The 6,699-nt window shown below is 55.9% G+C and overlaps 1 non-coding gene across 1 annotated transcript; it reads left to right on the top strand.

Moving 5' to 3' along the window:
• Positions 1 to 4,918: 4,918 nt before the first annotated feature.
• TRNAK-CUU lies at positions 4,919 to 4,991 on the top strand. The gene has a single exon. It is a non-coding gene; the product is annotated as a tRNA-Lys (tRNA).
• Positions 4,992 to 6,699: the final 1,708 nt, after the last annotated feature.

Raw genomic sequence — 6,699 nt, 5'->3', positions numbered from 1 at the left:
AGAGAGACAGACAGACAGAGTGTGGACGGGGGAGGGTCAGAGAGAGAGGGAGACACAGAATCCGAAGCGGGCTCCAGGCTCCGAGCCGTCAGCACAGAGCCCGACTCGGGGCTCAAACTCATGGACCGTGAGATCATGACCTGAGCCAAAGTCCGACGCTCAACCGACTGAGCCACCCAGGCGCCCCCCGGTGTTCACATTTCTGTAGGCCCCGCCGCCGTGAATATGGCTGCCCCGCGGGACCAATAGGATGCTGCAGAAATGGCCCAAGGTTAGGTCCAGAGAAGGACCCTCCAGAGAAGTCCCTGGGGCAAGGAACTGAGGTCTCCTGGCCAAGAGCCGGCACCGCCTCGCCAGCCCGATAACTGTGCCATCTTGGAGTCCACCATCCGGCCCCGGTCAAGCCGTCGGATGACGCAGCCCTCCCCACCCTTACCCACAGAAACTTTGAGATTGATGCTTATTGTTTCAAGCCGCTAAGTTTGGGGTGATTTCTCATGCAGCAGCAGGGAACTAATTGAGCAGCAGAGCCTTTTAGTTACGAGAGCCTTTCATTGACTTGGTTCCTAAAGTGTGTTCTGTGCAATACTGATCCCAGAATAGGATGAAAAGCACAGTCTGTCTGTCCGATGTGGCCTGACTGACTTGAGTCTCTTATTCGAGAATCGCAGCGTTCCTTGGCATATCCAAGCGGAACCCCCGGGCCCCACCCCCCCACCCCCCGCCACCCGCCTTGGGCGAGGAAACCTAGCCTTCTCTTAACCCTGCTTGTCTCAGGAGTCTTTGTGGAACGCTGGCTTCAGAGCCCCCAGAACACTCTTTGGGAGACACAGCCAAATGGTCACGGCAGCAAGTTCCTTGAGTATATTAAACGATTGTGCCCGGGGGCGCCTGGGTGGCTCAGTCGGTTAAGCGGCCGACTTTGGCTCAGGTCATGATCTCACGGTCCGTGAGTTCGAGCCCCGCGTCGGGCTCTGCGCTGACAGCTCAGAGCCTGGAGTCTGTTTCGGATTCTGTGTCTCCCTCTCTCTGCCCCTCCCCCGTTCATGCTCTGTCTCTCTCTGTCTCAAAAATAAATAAACATTAAAAAAACAAAAAACGATTGTGCCCAGTAGAAAAAACAAAAACACTCCCAGCCTGATAGAGTGTGGCCTACGGCCTTCTACACAAAGACAAGGTGGCCAGCCCTTCAGGACAGACAGCCCCTCCGGGCTCCTTTTCCAGTTGAGGGGCTGGTTTGCTCTGGGTCTCTCTGGTCCAGCCAATCTGACAGTCGGCGATATTGGTCAGGGCCCTTGGGCGTGAACCTCAGACCATTAGGGGACGATTTAGGATTCAGGTTTTGGTTCCCAAATTCTGCAGTTCGAGCTCTCGTGAGTTCTGTAGCCCCCCCCCCCCAATCCGTGGCGGTGGGGGAGGGCCGCACCCATGAACTCTCCACCCCTCGCGCTGGCCGCATCCTCAAGGCCAATGCCTCAGCGTTAGCTATTTCTCAGTGGGAACGCTACCATGGTCTTAAAACACGACCACTGGAAAATAGCATTTGATATCGAAAAATTCATTTTACAGGCAACTTTTTAAGAGCGAATCCACCCCCTTCGGCGAGGGAAGCTGCACTCAGAAAACCGCATTCTTTCGGGCCCCTGGGGCTGCGTGGGGGTGGGAACAGAGATCTTTCTACGCGCTAGGAGGCAGAAATCTTTTCTTCTGGTGAAAACATAATTTTACCCTCATGTTGTCTCGTCTTTCCCATCCTGGCCATTCTGGGGCTCTCAGGCCTTTCTGGAACCCTTGCTTCCAGATACCAAGTGGTCTGCTTTCCTCCTCGGGCCGGGGAGTGGCACCTGCGGCTGCCTCACCTGGGTGCCCCTGCCCAGGCCCGTTGCATCGACTCTCCACTTGGACGAGATCTCCCGGTGCTCTGCGGGCACGTTAAAGCGGGGGCGCACTCAGATATCGGGCCTCCTCGCTCCCCTTCCAGGCTCTCTGTCCCATCACAGATGGCTGCTCGCAGGGGTTCTGCACCTTTGCACCCCCTCTGCGTCGCAGACATCCAGTGACACGGTCAGGGCATGGGGAGTGACACGGTCAGGCCCTACGGAGCACTCACAACCCAGGAGGGAAGCAGGGACACCCAGAAGTTCAGAGAGGGAAAGCCATCTACCCAAGGTCACACAGCCATGACCGTAGTCAGGGTGTCTGAATGGCCACGGAGCTCTTCGGGGACACCCTGCGGCAGGAGGATCCCTTGATGAGGAACTGGGAGCGGCTGCCGGGATTGTCCAAGAGTGCCTTAGCCCCACGGTTCCCAACCTGGGGTCCCCGGAGGGCCTCACAAACTGTCTGGGCGGGGCTCCGAGCTGTTTACAGCCTCTTGAAATTTCCCATGGTTGCTGCGTCTTTACTGAGGGCCAGGCCACCACGAGGTACATGCACCAGCCCGTGTCCTTGCTTTGGGTGGGATTCCGCCAACCCACTGGGCTCGGGCAGACTCTTGAGGGGATGATGGGAGCCGAACGGGCATCACCGTTGCCCTTGATTAACCTAAAATACGAAAGCTTCTATCACTGAACAAAAGCACTTTGCTTGTTGGAGAAACACGGGCCTTGGGGCGCCTAACAGCAGGAGGGACTTTTCTGGCGGGAACGTAGAGAGGAATTAGCTTCGAAATTTGAGTTACGGAAGGAAGGGCATTTGTCTCAATTATTTTTCAGCGGCGGCACCTGCTTTCTGATGTTTTCTTTAAAACGAAGCAGGCGGGGTGCCTGGGTGGCGCAGTCGGTTAAGCGTCCGACTTCAGCCAGGTCACGATCTCGCTGTCCGTGAGTTCGAGCCCCGCGTTGGGCTCTGGGCTGATGGCCCAGAGCCTGGAGCCTACTTCCGATTCTGTGTCTCCCTCTCTCTCTGACCCTCCCCCGTTCATGCTCTGTCTCTCTCTGTCTCAAAAATAAATAAAAAAAAAAAAAAACGTTAAAAAAAAAAAAAAAAAAAAAACGAAGCAGGGGCACCTGGGTGGCTCAGTCGGTTGAGCGTCCGACTTCGGCTCAGGTCATGATCCCACGGTTTGTGAGTTCGAGGCCCGCATCGGGCTCTGTGCTGACAGCTCGGAGCCCGGAGCCTGTTCTGGATTCCGTGTCTCCCTCTCTCTCTGCCCCTCCCCTGCTCACGCTCTGTCTGTCTCAAAAATAAATAAACATTTAAGAAAAATTTTTTTTTTCCAACGTTTATTTATTTTTGGGACAGAGAGAGACAGGGCATGAACAGGGGAGGGGCAGAGAGAGAGGGAGACACAGAATCGGAAACAGGCTCCAGGCTCCGAGCCATCAGCCCAGAGCCCGACGCGGGGCTCGAACTCACAGACCGCGAGATCGTGACCTGGCTGAAGTCGGACGCTTAACCGACTGCGCCACCCAGGCGCCCCCAATTTTTTTTTTTTTTTTTAATGAAGCAAGTGCTTCCCCACCCACCTGCTGCCGGCCCCCGCCCGTACCGGGGTGCAGGGGCAGCCCCCAAGGGCCACACCACGGACTAGAACACCACAGCGAAGGCCAAGCCAACTCAAGAGCAGTCTGTTGTGAGATCGAAAACACGTGCCCTCCGCCAGCAGCCACAGCGAAGGGCTTAGAACTCTGATACCGACCTACCAACAAGGGGGACTTTTTAAAGCAAGGTCCCAGGGAGGTCTTTCTAGTGGTTCTTTATAGGTGGGGTCAGTTACACGGCCTTGGGTGCCCCCTGGTACGCCAGGTGTTTCCCTGGTCTGTCCCAGGAGATGTAGCTCTTCCAGGGCAGAGACTACCTCGGGGTCATCGCTTCATTTTCCTCACCCAGGAAATGGCGATCCCGGTCACGGCCACCTTGTGGGGTCGCGTTAGGGGGGGGCCTGAGCAGGTGAAGAGTTTCACTCGTGCCTAGGGCGCAGGACACGCCCTCGAGTGGGGGAACACCCACCCAGTCTTCCAAGGGCCCAATGCAGTGCTGAGCACGCAGCAGGTGGTCGGATGCTGTTTGGCATTCAGACAGATTTTTCTCAAGCCAACGTCTCTTCAAGTATAGGGATAAAAACTGTATGTTATTCGTGGAACATGTTAGTTTTTAAATGATGTTTAAGCTCATTTACTTGGGGCGCCTGGGTGGCGCAGTCGGTGAAGCGTCCGACTTCAGCTCAGGTCACGATCTCGCGGTTTGTGTGTTCGAGCCCCGCGACGGGCTCTGGGCTGACAGCTTGGAGCCTGGAACCTGCTTCCGATTCTGTGTCTCCCTCTCTCCTCTCTCTCTGCCCCTCCCCCGCGCTCGTGCTCGCTCTCAATCTCTCTCTCTCTCTCTCTCCCCAAAATAAATAAACATTTTAAAAAATCTTTAAAAAAAAAAAAGAGAGAGAAAAGCTTGACCTCTTTCTCCCCACCTACAGCCAGGCATTAAGATAGATATATGCATGTCCCCATTCTACAGATGAGGAAGCCAAGGCTCAAAGAGGTCAGAGGCTCCCAAGGTCATTCAGTGGTAGAGTCAGACTCTTAAATATCAGCATCTCGCGTTTACAACCTCTGGCCTCCCTGAGATGGTTGTTTACATCCTCCAGAACCAGGGGCCCCGTCGTAGAGATAAGCAACAGCGGCCAACTGCACATATGACTTAACCTGGCTAGTAATCATATCGTAAGGTCATTTCCACTTCAAAGATTTCTCTGAGGGGGGGACCGATAGGACAAAGAAGGGAAGTTTGAATCGGGTCACGCGCGCACACACACACACACACACACACACCCGCAACGCTGGAAAGAGTACAACTTCCCTAACACTGAGCTAACTCTGGCCAACCTTCATCCGATTCCCCAGGAAGCAAGGAAAAGGTGGGGAAGGGGCAGATCCCGTTTAGAAGGTTCACATGTTTCAGTATAAGACCTGAGAACAGGGGCGCCTGGCTGGCTCAGTCGGTAGAGCGTGAGGCTCTTGATCTTGGGGTCGTGGGTTCAAGCCCCACATTAGGCATGGAGCCTACTTAAAAAATTTTAAAAAGACCCGCGAACCCTCAGTGGAGGGCAGGGGTGGGAGGATTTATGTTCTGTAGCTTTCCTGGGGAGAATCTCAGACGGGATCTCTCAAGCAGTGGTGTGAGGTGGTGATTAGCATCTGGGCTCTGAAGCTACAGAGACCTGGGCGGGGGGGGGGGGGGGGGTCCCTCCTGGCGAGCTGTAGGACCACTCTGACCTTTGGTCTCTTCATCTGAAATGAGTCCAGCAAAGCTTTGCTTTCCCACTGCATCTTGTGGAGCTAGGGCTGGGTGCGGGGGGCTTGGCAATCAATGGAAGAGACCCCTGCCTGACAGAGGAAACAGCGAACGTACAGACGGATTCAGAGATCAGCTATACAGAAATAACACGGGGACGAGAATAATGTTTATCCGACGCGGGTGGCGAGGGCTCAGAGTATGCATCCAAGGCAAGGCTGAACCCTGCGTCGAGCACAGGCCGAGCACTCAGTCGGTAGAAACCCGCGCTGTTTGCTCGGGTGGCTTTTATTATCACTGTAACCCGAATAAAACCCGGCAGCCTTGGGGTCCAGTCTCAACGCAGCGGCCGGTTCAAACACCACTCTGACATCCCACATCACCGAAAAGCAGTTCAAATCTTCCTGATCTCTCACAGAGACGCCAAAGGGGGGAATTCCTAGGCAACACCACACACAAAAGCATCCTCAAGACTCTCGGGACCAAGGTACCCGCCCAGAAGGGCTAATTGCTGCAGCAACATCTCATGTCTCTGCACCTCCCTTTCATTCGGCCTCAGGAGACGGGGCTCTGGGCGCATCCAGGCTCTGCCCTGGGTTGCTTAAGGGCTCCGATGACCTCAGTTTCCTCATCTGCAAAGTGTAAATAAAAATTGTACTGCTTTCAAGGAGTCATTGTGGGGGCCAGACAATGCCTTCAAGGGCTCCGGATGGGCAGACACAGCCAGGCTGGGAAGTAGGAATGCCAACTGTTAGGATTCCTTCTTCTGCCCTCCCCACCCTGCCCTTTGCAGCCTACCCACCCCAGTTAGGAGCTCTGGAAAGGGTCTCCTGTCGGTTAGTCTGGGCTTTCCAGGTCTTGGCACTCAGGCAGCTCAACGCCCGGAACCTATCCCCCCAACCCCGCCCAACCCACGGAGCACAGGATAAACCCAGGGCTGGGCAGGCAAACTCTGGAACTTTCTGAGGAGGGGCCACCAAGGGCTAGGACCACGGCATCAGGTGGCATTCTCCTTCCCCTCCCTCCTGCACAGAGGCAGTGTCCCCCTGGGTGTCACCTCAGAGGGCAGGACCAGGTGTTCTCCGGGGAACTCGGGGCCTGCTGATACAGGCGAGAGATGGCCCCCCACCAACACAGGCCGCTGACTGCCATAGGCCCGGGCAAGCAGGTCCCACATCAGGGGTCTGTGAGTCTCCCTTCCCAAGGGGCCCTGGGCCGGGCCCCAGCAAGAGGTGAGCTTCTGGCCCTCACAGGGCTCCCAGACCATCGGGGCCTGAGCATAAGGTGAGACCCCCAGGTGAGCCACAAGATGACCTACTGGGCTGTCACAAGATGACCTGCTGGGGTGCCCAGGAGGACTTCCCACAGGAAGGGCACAGGAGGGAAGGGCTGGAGGGAGAGGAAGGAAGGGGGTTCCAGGAGCAGAAAGAAGTTCTCTCCCACTGTAACCTCCACCATCGGCTCTGGGAG

Source organism: Leopardus geoffroyi, chromosome D4 (genome assembly GCF_018350155.1).
Source record: "Leopardus geoffroyi isolate Oge1 chromosome D4, O.geoffroyi_Oge1_pat1.0, whole genome shotgun sequence".
Taxonomy (NCBI): domain Eukaryota; kingdom Metazoa; phylum Chordata; class Mammalia; order Carnivora; family Felidae; genus Leopardus; species Leopardus geoffroyi.
The sequence above is the reverse complement of the archived record's forward strand: the minus strand, read 5'-3'. Positions and strand labels throughout refer to the sequence as shown.